This window comes from Lepidochelys kempii, chromosome 10 (assembly GCF_965140285.1).
Source record: "Lepidochelys kempii isolate rLepKem1 chromosome 10, rLepKem1.hap1, whole genome shotgun sequence".
In the NCBI taxonomy this organism is placed as follows: domain Eukaryota; kingdom Metazoa; phylum Chordata; order Testudines; family Cheloniidae; genus Lepidochelys; species Lepidochelys kempii.
Window position 1 is genome coordinate 45,243,334 of NC_136389.1, and position 12,674 is coordinate 45,256,007.

The following is a 12,674-nucleotide window of genomic DNA, read 5'->3' on the forward strand; positions in this document are numbered from 1 at the left end:
ACTAAATATAAGCCCTAGATATGCCTAGCAATGCATCCTCCAGGACTGGGAGCCAGGCTGAAATAATAAGCACAGGCTTGAGATGAAGCAAAAGAGAGAGTGACCCCAGGCCAAATCTGTTTCCCCAGAACTAGCATCCTTAGGTCTACTACAAAATAACTACTCCAAGCCCATTTCACCTGGCTCTGATCCAAGTTCTATTGACTAGGCCTGATTAAAAGACAGTTGGGATAGAGAACTAGGTGGTAAGTCTATAGTGCACATCCACAGATCTTTTTCTTGGTCTCGAAGGTATCTGATGGAGATCAGAGCTTGATGTGGCATGGGAAACCAGCCAAAGAGTATGCAAACTGGATGGAACAGATCTAGAAGCTTTTTCTCCTTTATGGGTCTCCCTTAAAGAGACTGAAAAGGACTTTACCATCACTGTGAAAAATGTGCACCTTATTTCCAGTCTGGCTAGGTCTACCCTCAATTTCCAACCACTGATACTTTTTAGACCTTTGTCTCCTATTCTAAAGAGTTCATGGTCAAATTTCTGTTTCCCATATACGTACTCAAACTGTTCAAGTCACATTCTCTTTGTTAAGCAAGAATCAAAGAGTTTAATCTGTTTATCAATATAAGGCATATTTTCCAGTCCTCTAAGTATTCTTGTGGCTCTTCTCTGAACCCTCTCCAATTTACCAATATCCTTCTTGAATTGTTGACATCAGAACTGGACACGACATGGCCAGAAAGCAGTGCCAAATTCAGAGACCCTTTCTCGCTTTGCTTTTTCCATCCTTGTCTCCTTACTCTAGAGCACAGGTTCTCAAAGCATAGGGCATGACCCCTTGGGACAAGTGGAGGGAGCAAGATGAAGTTATCGGGTGCATGAGGACCTGACAGAGCAGCACTGAAGGCTCAAGGTCAAGAGGGGGCTCTGTCAGACAGGGGAAATGGACGGAGTTTTGTGGGTGGTCTTGGCTATCAGACTCCTTGCCCATCTCACTCCCGCTCTGCCCCAGCTGCAGCAACTTCCAACTGGTACATACCCTCCTCTGCTTGGAAGGGGGTGAGAATTCTGCAAGAGTGGAACTGAAGGCTACACACTGAGTACTGATATCCCTGCTGCACAAAGCCCTCTCCTGACCCTGCCCTTCAGTGTGGCCACAGGACAGAGCCCCATCTACAGCCTATGCGGGGGAAACAGACAGGGCTGGATGTAGGAGAGTGGCCAGAACTCTGGGGGTGCAGCCTTCAAGTACCCAGCTGGCCCTGGCCTTTCAGCTCAGCCCTGTTTGCTGCCCCTACATGGGGGAGGTGGCAGCACAACTGGAGGAGAGCCAGGTCCCAGCAGCTGAGACTACTCTACCCCTGCAGGGAGCAGAAGGCATCCTCAACTACCACATGGTCAGTACCCCACCCCAACAGGAACCAGGCACCCTGGCCCTGCCTCGTTTCTTCATAAGAGGAGGAAATGTATGGGACATGAATCTCTGAAGGGGGTCTCAGCAAAAAGTTTGAAATCTCTGCTCCTGAGAATAACCCAAGACTGATGGAGGGAGAAACTGGGGAGCCAGCTGCTGTTTCTGTGAGAGGCAGGAAACAATTAAGAGCACCTGCCTGTAGAAAAACAAAAGAGAACTGAACATGAAAGTCCTGGGTCTGCATAGGTGGCACCTGCCCAGCTGACCACTAAGGACACACCCCAATGGTTGCACTGGCAAAAGTGACACCAGGATACTAATAAAGAAAACTGCATTCAAGGCACATTTCATCTGGGTCTGATCCTGCAGTTTAATTGTATTTGAGAATTCACTTAGATAGAAGTCCAAGTAAATTCAATCTGCACAGTAAGCTTTGATTCCACCCCTCCCCCCAAAGATAATTTATTGGGGGAAATGGCAAAAAGAGCAGGGGAGGAGGTCTAAGGTTGACAAAAAAGTCCTTTGCTGATTTGATCATGAGGCTCAGAACAAGGTTTGCCACAGACTTCTTCGCATATTAATGGAAACCATGCCGACATACCACTTTATTCCACCCCCACATTCGCCTTCATACATTTCTTGTAGGTCAATTTAAAAGAATTAAGTCTTGTTCAGCTAAATGTCTGATGGCTGTTGCTAGTGGAAACAAAGTACGACAATCTGTGAGACTTGAACAACCAACAGCAATGAGTTATGTAAGAGCAGACTGAGTAAGCGAGGGCAATTCACCAGTTTTTCCTTATGATCTGAGACCAAAGGTGAAAGTAAGCCTGTATGGTCTGGTACGGCATACCGGCAAGGGCTGGTACACAGCTGACTGTACCGACAGGGGGCAGCTTCCCCAGGTCAGTAATTCAAAAGGGCCCCAGGCTCCCAGCAGCAGCTGGAGCCCCAGGCTCTTTAAATCACCGCCAGAGCCTCGGGGCTCCCGGGCCGCAACCACAGCTACCACTACAATGGGGCTCTGTCAGTGAATTAAAGGGCCTGGGTTTCCCAGCCGCTGCTACTGCGGCGAGCCCCGGGCCCTTTAAATCGCTGACGGTGTCCTGGAGTAGCAGCATGGCTGGGAGCCCCAGGGCTCCGGCAGTGATTTAAAAAGCCCAGAGATTTAAAGGCCATGTCCCTTCCGGTTGAGCCCCCCAAAACCCTTTGCTCAGGACCCCGGCCCTGCATACTGCTAAGTCCCTTAAGTTACTTTCACCCCTGTCCTAGACATGTTACATGAAGTGATGTGTCTTATATTCTAAACCAGCAAATAAATGGTTAATTGAGTAAGTCATACAAGTTAATTACAATTCTGGGTGCTTACTCTGTTATCCTAGAAATACATGAAAACAGACAAGATGATGTTCTATTGTAACTAGTATTCTAGCTAGCATCTATTAAATTTGAAAGGTGTGCTAAGGACAAAGGATTAACTGTACTGTTTAAAAATTATATAGCATTCTCTGTTCAGCTGCTAGACAGCTCTATGGTTAGTACACATTAACATTAGCTGAAGAACAGCAAAGAATGTGACCTTTATAGTTCATTTCTGATTTATTAAGATAGCGTCAGAGTCCCCCACACCTTGCAGAAGAAATTTTCTGATACAGAAAAACACACTGCTCATGCCACTGCCCTCTTTTAGCTGAACGTCTTTGCTTATGTTTTGGGACATAACCAACCAGGTCACCCAGAGGCTGAAGCCATGCTGCCCTCAACTAAACTCCCTCCTTGAAGACAGGAAAGGTTCAAGGTTGAGCTATAGCTCCAGTGATATAACCAGGCCTTCCAAGAAGAAGAGGAAAGTTAGAACTAGTTATTTGTAACAAACATCAAGCAGAAAACTTGAATAGGGTACTTGGATGCTATCTTTACATCACAAAGGTGAAGAAAAATCCAGAACTACTTCCTTTGATTTTCTTAACAATAATTGCAAAGAGGATGTTTTCTAATTTGTTAAAACACATTGTGCCAGCTTAGTATACCAAGACTCCATCCCACACAAGGTATTTTGGATGGGATCATCCTCTTCCAGTGACAATACAGGGACAATTGCATGCCCGATTTACACTACCATAGAACTCCAACTTGAATTTTTCCTTGTAGTATTCTTTATCCAACACCTTGAAATACTACTGTTTACAGGTTTTAATTTATTACTTTAGACCAGAGCCCTGCAACTGGGATCCCACAGAACCTGCTGCCATAATAGCAGGAGCAGGTAAAAATGTGCTTTGTTGTGAGTGGGATTCAGTGGACAAAGTAAAAAAAATATTTAAAAAAACAGACTGGTAATCTGTAGGAGAACAATCTCTGGTCAGTTGGTCATAAATAGAATTTCAGCAAAGTAAAGCAAGTTTTTCTTATTTAAATAAAGGTTTTAATACTTAAATTTAAGCAAGGGGTAAAAAGATTTGATGTCTATTATAACAGGAGTTAAAATATTTGTAACATGGCTTAAGCAAGATTTGTTTTATTGTTTTATTCTAAAAATTGCAAGGTGGATAAAAAATTATTTTAAAAAAATCAGATTTTTTAATTTAAAACTGATTTTTTCATAAAATGCTTTTTGAGGAAAACACCTATCTAAAGATAAATTTTAATTACAACATCTTTGAGCTATAATGTACCTCATCATGGGATAGGGATTATAATTTCTGATTCTGTAGTATGAGACAATATATTCATGTAATGTTTAAGAAAAGTTTTTTAAATGAGTTCCAATACTTCACGGACTCAATCTTATCAGGTTCCAGGGGCTTCTGTACAAATTATTTAGGTTAATCTTTCTATCAACTCAGTAGGAATCAGTGCTCAGTCTAGAAGATACCATCAGAGATGCTTAGTTTCGCAGTTCTCAAATTGTGGATGTGTGTCTCCAGAGATAACATGCTTGTTAACAGCAAAAACGTTTTTAAATAAATGAATAAATAAATAAATAGAGGTGCGAAATAACAGACCTCAACCCTATTGTCCCTCTGAAAATTTGTGTACACAGAGTCAATCCCTTACCTCTCTTGCTCTCTAAAAATGAAAAGTTTCAAAAAGTTCAATGAATAGAAGATTGTTGGGGGCAGAATAGATCTGGACAACAAGAAGAAGTCTGGAGATAAATGTGAGAAGGGAGGGGCAGGCAGTGGAAACAAAAGTGAAACTGTTTGAGCAGCATATTCCAGAAGTCTTGAGGTCTTTCTGAGTGTAGCCTTCATTGATTTGAGATCTACCACACCATTCTCTCGCTAGAAGGGAAAACCTATAATGGCAGCAGGCCATAAAAGAGACCCAGTTTGGGAACATTTTAATGAAGTTCCTCTACCAGTGGGTAAGACAGGCATGCATGCAAAATGCAAACAGTTCAACAAAGAAATCTGGTTTCCCAAATGAAATATCATAAGAAGTGTTCCTTCGCAGGAGGAAGCTGCTTTGACGATGAAGGGAACATGTCTGAACAAGCAGGATCTCTCTTCGGGTTGGTAAATGTTTTTAGTTCATACTTAAGGACAGCCTGTCTTCCTTCTGGACTATTCTTGAATTCTCATGTTTGAGCGAAAAATATAGTTGTTACTCTATGGTACTATCATTTCCGATGCAGTTGTGTTGAAAAAATAAATAGCTGAAGTTGGCAGATCTTCCTTTTACAATTTCATCTTTAAAGTAGTACTGAGTGTCAGTGAATGCAATGACTAATACTAAACGAACAATATGGTAATAACTAACTGCATTGACTTATTTTGTTTAGGAGAATCTATCCTCAACATACAGGATTCTGAAGATTATCCACCTTCAAGATCACCATCATTTCCTATAGTTTCAGAGTTATCTGCCAATGGACATGTGTTTCAGTCATATCATGTATGTCACATAGCCACAGCATATCACCTGTAGCAAAAACAAAATAAAAAAAATCTGCATCATCCAGAGACAACCATAGATAAGTTTGTGATAAGAACCAGCAGATTACAAAAAGAGGTAATTGAGAAAAAATTGCCCGGTTTGTTTATGCAACAAACTCTCCTTTCTGTATGACTGAGAACGCACACTCCATTAACATGGTTCAGTCATTAAGACCAGGATACAGTCCACCCAACAGAGCAGATGTCGCAGGCAAATTGCTGGATAAAGTGTATGAAAGAGAAATTGAGCAGTGTTCAAAAGGTCTAGAGGGTGAAATTGTTAACCTGAGTCTTGATGAGTGGAGCAATGTCCACAATGATCCTGTTGTATGTGCTTAAGTGACAACAGAAGAAGCGAATGTCTTCCTTACAGAAACAATTGATATGTCAGGAAATGCACACACAGCAGAATACTTACAAGTAGCAGCAGTAAAAGCTATAACAAACTGTGGGGAAAAATTTCAAATGTCTAGTACGTAACTTGGTCACAGATAATGCTGAAAATTTATCCAAGATGAGATAAAATTATTTTGAAGAGAGTCCCAAGCTAACAACATACGGTTCCGGTGCTCATTTGATGCACCTCCTAGCCAAAGACTTCAGTGTTCCAGAAATAAAAGCTCACGTTGTTAAAATTGCAGAATACTTCCATAACAACCACTTTGCAGCAGCTGCTCTGAAAAAAGTGGGAGGAACCAAGCTAACTCTCCCACAAGACGTGCGATGAAACTCAGTAGTGGACAGTTTTGAGCACTATATCAACAACTGGCCTAATCAGATGACAGTTTGTGAACAAAATTGTGAAAAAATACATGGCACTGTAACAGCCAAAGTTCTCAACAGTGGGCTTAAGAGAAATGTTGAACACATGCTGAATACCCTGAAGCCTATTTCTGTAGCCTTGAACAAAATGCAGGGAAACAGCTGTTTTATTGCTAATGCTGTTGAAATTTGGAAGGAACTGAGTTAGATCTTAAAGAGAGAAATATGCAATGACAGAGTTAAATTACAAGCATTAAAAAAAACAAATGGGACAAGCACTATCTCCAGCTCATTTTCTTGCAAACATTCTCAATACTCAGTACAAGGGTCAAACTGCTGAAGAAGAGGAGTTGGCTATGACATGGACATCCAGCAATCATCCCTCCATAACACCAACTATAATAAACTTCAGAGCTAAGTGTGAACCATTCAAGAAATACGTGTTTGCTGATGACGTTTTAAAGGAAGTCACAGCAGTGAATTGGTGGAAGTCACTTAAGCACCTGGATTCAGAGACTGTTGAAGTGATCATCTCACTTAACAGTAGCTTCTTCTGTGGGTGTAGAAAGAATATTTTCTTCCTTTGGACTAATTTATTCTAAATTGAGAAATCGTTTGGGACTTGAAAAAGCAGGAAAGCTTGTTCTTCTTTTCCAGATTATGAACAAACAGGAAAATGACGGTGAAGGTGAAGATGACTGGGTTAGCTGCACAAGCCAATATTTTAAGTTTCTCATGTTGACTTGGCTGACACAATCTATTTAATTTTTTTTTAATATTTGATTTAACTATTTTAGTTAAACAATTTTTAACAAAAACAAACCTGATTTTAAAAAACTTGAATGTTTAACTAAATTCAAAAATTCATATAATTATATGTTTGCTGTTGAAGAAAAAAATACAGAATACATAACATTGTTTTAGTTAAATGAAACAATTTAAAATGTCTGACTGGTGATCTCCTCCTCCTAATACAGCATGGCAAGAAAATCCTCCAAATATTAACGAGTAACCTGTTGAATTGGAAATAGTTCACCTCCCAGTGACTTCATAAATATCTGCTTCAATTACCTTTGGTAAATGAGATAACCAAACAATCATTCATTTTCTTATATAGCTGTAAAACTAATCTGAAAAGTTTTCAAAATAAATCCCTTCAAAAATGTGTTGTGTGTACCTTCTATAAATGAAACCTACATCTATCTCTGAGTTGTGAAGAATATGTATTAAGGTTATAACAACCAACAAGAATGCACTTATGTAGAAAAAGCCGCGCTGAGCAGGGGGCTGGGAGCACCCCCACGACCCTAGCCCACACCCCCAGCCCTCTGCCCTGACCCCTGCACCCCCCCATGATCCCAGCCTCCTGCCCTGAACCCTGCATCCCCCCACAACCCCAGCCCTGACTCCAGCAACCCCCCACGCTCTGACTTCTGCACCCTCCTCACACACCCCCAGCTCCCTGCCCTGACTCCTGCACCCTCCACACATACCCAGCCCCCTGCCCTGACTCCTGCACCCTCCACACATGCCCAGCCCCACCACATCCCATGTTGTGACTCTTGCACCCCCCACATTCTCACCCTCACCCCAGCCCCAAACAGGAGCTCCTGCACCCCCCCCCCACATTCCTACCTGCACCCCCTTGCACCAAATGGGAGCGGCCCAGGTAAGTACTTCACACCCAAACCTCCTGCCTCAACCCTGAGTCCCCTCCCACATTCTAGCTCCTGGCCGGACCCTGAACCCCAACCTGCTCCTTCACCTCCAACTGTGCTCAGTGCGGGGGGGCGAGGGGGAAGAGTGGGCTAGAACCAGTGGTGAGCTGGAGCCAGTTCCCACTGGTTCACTAGAACCGGTTAAATTTAGAAGCCCTTTTAGAACCGCTTGTTCTGAGAGGGACAACCGATTCTAAAAGGGCTTCTAAATTTAACTGGCCAAAAGTGGCACCTTAGGCGCAGACTCCATGGGTGCTCCATCCCTGGAGCACCCAAGGGGAAAATTTGGTGGGTGCAGAGCACCCACCAGCATCTCCCTGCCCCACCCCACCCCCAGCTCACCTCCGCTCCGCCTCCTCCCCTGAATGCACCGCCCCGCTCTGCTTCACCACCCCGCCCAGGCTTCCCACGAATCAGCTGTTCATGCGGGAAGCCGAGGTGGGGTGAGAAGCAGGCAGCGGCTTCGCACTCAGGCCCAGGGAGGCGGAGGTGAGCTGGGGGGTGTGAGGAGGGCCACCCGCATCGCAGCAGGTAACCTGGGAGGGGGAGCGGCCCAGGGGAACCACTCCTCGCCCCAGCTCACCTTCCCCACCCTAACCCTAAGTGTGAAGCCACCGCCTGCTTCTCAGCCCTCCCAGGCTTCCCGCCAAACAGCTGATTTGCGGGAAGCCCGGTGGGGAGGGGCAGAGAAGCAGAGCGGGGTGGTGTATTCAGGGGTGGATGCGGAGGTGAGCTGGGGCCGGGCACGGGGCCGGGAGATGCCGGTGGGTGCTCTGCCTAAGGCGGCACTTTTGATGTGATCAGTAGGGGGGAGTGGCCGTTCCCCCTGATCCCCCACTAGCAACGCTCCCACCCCTAGGAGCCAGAGGGACCTGCCAGATGCTTCCTGGGAGCTGCCCCAGGTAAGCACCTCCGGGACTCCCCACCTTGCCCCCCGGCAGGTCCCTCTGGCTCTTAGGGGTGGGGTGGGCACCCACTACAGTGGCCCACGAGACCTTCCTGCCCGGTTCTGGGGGCAGTCAGGGGAGGGGGTGAATGGGAGAGGAGTCCCGGGGGGCAGGGGTGTGCAACGACCCCCTCGTGGGGTGAGGAGGGAACCAGTTAAGATTTTGGCAGCTCATCACTGGCTACAACCAGGGAGAAGGTAGGTACCTATGTGGGCAGGGATGGGATCCCAGACCGGCAGCAGGCTGAGTGGGGCCGGCAGCTGGGACCCTCGCTGGCAGGAACTGGCAGACAGAACCCCAGGGGCAGGGAAATTTCTCTGAGCTTCACACAGCAGTTTCTTTGCTCTTGGTGTGTCTGTAGGAGAGGAAGCATTGAAAGAAAGAGGGAGCAGGGAGAGAAGTTATAGCAGAGGATACAGTACTTGGAGCAGGGTCTAGGAAGGGACCTAGATCTGTAGGTGATGAATGCAGTGGGATTGGGATTGGGATTGAACCAGCAGGACCTTTTAGGATAGGAAGGGAAAGAAAAAAAAGTGACAAACCACACAGAGAGGTGGACTCTTGAATGAATCCATATTCACCATTACAAGAACAAAGGTGGCAGCCTCCACAAAGCCCCGTAGAGGTGTTCTCCACAAATTCTGTGCAATAAATATTTAATAAGAGGGTATTTGCCAGGTAGCAAGTGGGACCTATGCTATGGATTGTTCTTTTTCTTGCGACCTGGCAGCATTACGCCTGGCGGTGGTCTGACTACATAATACGGGGCACCATGGTAACATCCAAATAGATATTCTAACTTTATGCTTGGATAGTCTTGTCACAGACAGTTTATGGGTGATCTAAACTTTATCTTTGGCTGGACTGCCAGTGCCTCAGTCTACAAAGCAGTCAGAACCTTCACATTGTGGTCAAGCAGTCAAAGCCTGAGAAAGCAGAAATGACAATAGGAGGTAGGCGGGAGGCTAAATGACATGAGTAGACAGATTGACAGGATACCTCAGAACAACAGGGAATTGAGAGAGATTTCGGAAGACAAAGGGGGAGGAAAATAAGAAAGACTGCAGACAACATTGTAAAGGAGGAGGAAGGGGTCAAAGAGTGAAAGAAAAGGGAACCCACACAGTGCAAGAAATGAAATACAGGAAGCAAAAGATATGAAAAGCACAAGTTACATTCTAAGAGATTAGATAAATGGCTGACAGTAACACTGCCAGTTAAGTACAGTCAAACCAGGAAGCAAAAGATATGAAAAGCACAAGTTACATTCTAAGAGATTAGATAAATGGCTGACAGTAACACTGCCAGTTAAGTACAACTGTTATCATTTCCATTTGCAGAAGAGTGGTGCTGCAAGTATTTTTCACCTTGGCTTGCTGGTTTACTATCAGCCTGAACTGTTCTCAAGTCCTGCTTGCAGCATTCCTGCACACATCCTTAGTAGTTCAAAAACTACTTAGTTTTAAAAACTTAGTAGTTTTAAAAACCCAGCAATGCCAACTTTATAGGCAACGTAAATAACTTGGTGCATGCACAACCAATCAAATGCACAACACACAGATTGTTCAGAATGTAACAGCAACTCAGTGCTTGCTGAGTCAATAATACTAATTATTATTAGAAAATTAAAGATGAAGCTTCTAACCAGCAACTACACAACCACCTCTGACACAGGAGATTTTCTATAGAAAAACTGTAGTCAAAAGGAAAGGGGAAGATTCTCAGTCTGAATCTCTGCCTCAAAATGACAGGTTTCAGAGTAACAGCAGTGTTAGTCTGTATTCGCAAAAAGAAAAGGAGTACTTGTGGCACCTTAGAGACTAACCAATTTATTTGAGCATAAGCTTTCGTGAGCTACAGCTCACTTCATCGGGCATGAAGTGAGCTGTAGCTCACGAAAGCTCATGCTCAAATAAATTGGTTAGTCTCTAAGGTGCCACAAGTACTCCTTTTCTTTTTGCCTCAAAATGAAATTCTTAACAGAGGCCTTGATGGTCCTCCAGAAACCTCTACCCAGAAGCAAGAATTTTGTTTTACCTGCACTGAAAGTGAGTTTGCGTCAGTACAATCTGCTATTGTTCCAACCAGTCCACCAGAGCAGAGAATGAATTTGCACGATACATCCATGCAGTGACAATAACCATATCAGTAACACAATGAGTGAACAGGCAGTATTAGGAAAAGAAGGACAGAACCAGAAACAAAAGGCAATACCTATGCTAAAAGAAAACCCCTTTATAATCAGAAAGATTTTTTAAAAAACAGTTCTTGCCTCTAACATCCTATTTTTGTTTCCTTGTTGGCACAGACCAAGCTTAGCTATGTAGAACATAGCTTTGTAAGAAAGCCCATCTGCTAGGCATGGTCTACACCAGCCAGAGAAGGAGAGATGAAACTGTTAGCACCTTCCTGGGAAGAACGATACAGAAACAGCACTGGACAGCACTACTGGTTAATGTAGACTGGTCAGGAAAACAAACACAAGGAAACAAACACTAGAATAAAAGGTGAAATCAGTGGATACATGAGAGGGAAAGAAAGAATTAAGGAAAATGGGGAACAGATAAAAATCACGAATTAAAAAAAAACTATGCAAATGTTCTTGTATATCCTTTACAGACATTTCCTACTCCCATCCATAGATATTTGCTGAATGTGAACTATAAGGAAAAAAAAGAAGAGTACTTGTGGCACCTTAGAGACCAACAAATTTATTTGAGCATAAGCTTTCAAGAACTACAGCTCACTTCATCATACCGTATTTTCCACTGCATGCGTCCGATGAAGTGAGCTGTAGCTCATGAAAGCTTATGCTCAAATAAATTTGTTAGTCTCTAAGGTGCCACAAGTCCTCCTTTTCTTTTTGTGGATACAGACTAACACGGCTGCTACTCTGAAACTTGTCACATAGGGAAAAAGGGAACTAGAGTAGAAGGAGAACTGCAATTTTTATTTTTTTGAAGAGTGAAATGTATAGTTATACACTAAGGCATTGAATTTAGCAACGGTACTCACCCTAACAGATTCTAACCTTACCTATTGTTTTAGGTCCCCTGAAGTCACAGCATACGCTAGGCCATCAAAGCGGAACAGGAGCCATAACTGTGGGAGTTCTAGAACCAAGAAAGATAGCGGACCATGACTTCAGGGAACCCAGACCACCAAACAATAAATTTAGAAAAAACTGAATTCCCTCTTTAGCCTGTTTAAAGCACTCAGCACAGTTTTATATTTCATGTAGGGTCAGATGCCATTTCTAAATAGAAGAATGATGAAATACCCATTTATTTAGGTGATGCGGGATCAAGCCCTTAAAGAAAAAGTGGTAGGTCACTTTTAAATCTTCACAGTATTATTCTGTGCGTGTACTATAAAGTTACAGCTGAGCTAAATGTAAAAGTTCTGTCCCACAGAAAATTCCAATATTTCAACATTTCTTTCATCCTAAATGAGGACAAAGTTGAAATATCAAAATTTTCTAAATATATTGATTTGGAAATGACAAAATTTTTGATTGCAACAAAAAACTGACATCCCAAAATAGAAGCGTTCCCTTTTGATTTATTGAACTGCATTTTCCCATTGTAACACACCGCTTCATAAGAATTGTGGTTTGGGAGCCTGATGTCCCCCACTCTCCTCTGAGTGAGATTTCCTGGTTGGACTACATATCCCATGATACACCAAACAGCTTGGTCAGAGGAGTCTCTGCACTGAATTATGGGAGATGTAGTCCTCCAGCCCATACCAGCAAACAGGGGCCTGAACTACAGCTCCCATGAGGCAACATACCACAATCAGGAAATAGAGTTTAATGAGGCACTGTTTTGAAACAAAATGTTTCATATCAGTTCAACAAAATAAAAAAAACTTCAATTCAGGTCAAATTGAGAAAAT

General features: G+C 43.5%; 1 protein-coding gene across 13 annotated transcripts in view; it reads right to left on the reverse strand.

Annotated features, from left to right (window-relative positions):
- Positions 1 to 12,674, reverse strand: part of CSNK1G1 (casein kinase 1 gamma 1) — a 258,375-nt gene that overhangs the window by 206,225 nt on the left and 39,476 nt on the right. The window contains exon 2 of one of the 13 annotated variants that reach the window (XM_073363207.2): positions 11,814 to 11,890. The exons of 11 other annotated variants lie outside the window; for them this stretch is intronic. The gene's annotated coding sequence lies outside the window, so the exon portion shown is untranslated. Of the gene's footprint in view, positions 1 to 8,982; positions 9,341 to 11,813; positions 11,891 to 12,674 lie in introns of those variants that run through there. One more of the 13 variants, XM_073363212.1, reaches the window with a different exon arrangement.